General features: G+C 56.3%; 1 protein-coding gene across 1 annotated transcript in view; it reads left to right on the forward strand.

Moving 5' to 3' along the window:
• LOC104916685 (KAT8 regulatory NSL complex subunit 2-like) overlaps window positions 1-279 on the forward strand; it is a gene marked incomplete at its 5' end in the record, with an annotated part of 7,305 nt that overhangs the window by 3,067 nt on the left and 3,959 nt on the right. The window lies entirely within an intron of this gene.

Below are 279 nucleotides of genomic sequence, written 5' to 3' on the forward strand. Positions count from 1 at the left end.
ATGGTCACCCATTTATTGGTCTGCCATTGGTCAACCAGGCCACCCTTGGCATTTTTGGCCACCAGGGCGTGATGCTGGCTCACGGTCACCCATTGGTCACCCATTGGTCACCCATTGGTCAACCAAGGCACTGTTGGTCTTCATGGCCACCATGGCACGCTGCTGGCTCATGGTCACCCATTTATTGGTCTGCCATTGGTCAACCAGGCCACCCTTGGCATTTTTGGCCACCAGGGCGTGATGCTGGCTCACGGTCACCCATTGGTCACCCATTGGTCA

The sequence above is a fragment of the Meleagris gallopavo genome, unplaced genomic scaffold, assembly GCF_000146605.3.
Source record: "Meleagris gallopavo isolate NT-WF06-2002-E0010 breed Aviagen turkey brand Nicholas breeding stock unplaced genomic scaffold, Turkey_5.1 ChrUn_random_7180001928723, whole genome shotgun sequence".
Lineage (NCBI taxonomy): Eukaryota > Metazoa > Chordata > Aves > Galliformes > Phasianidae > Meleagris > Meleagris gallopavo.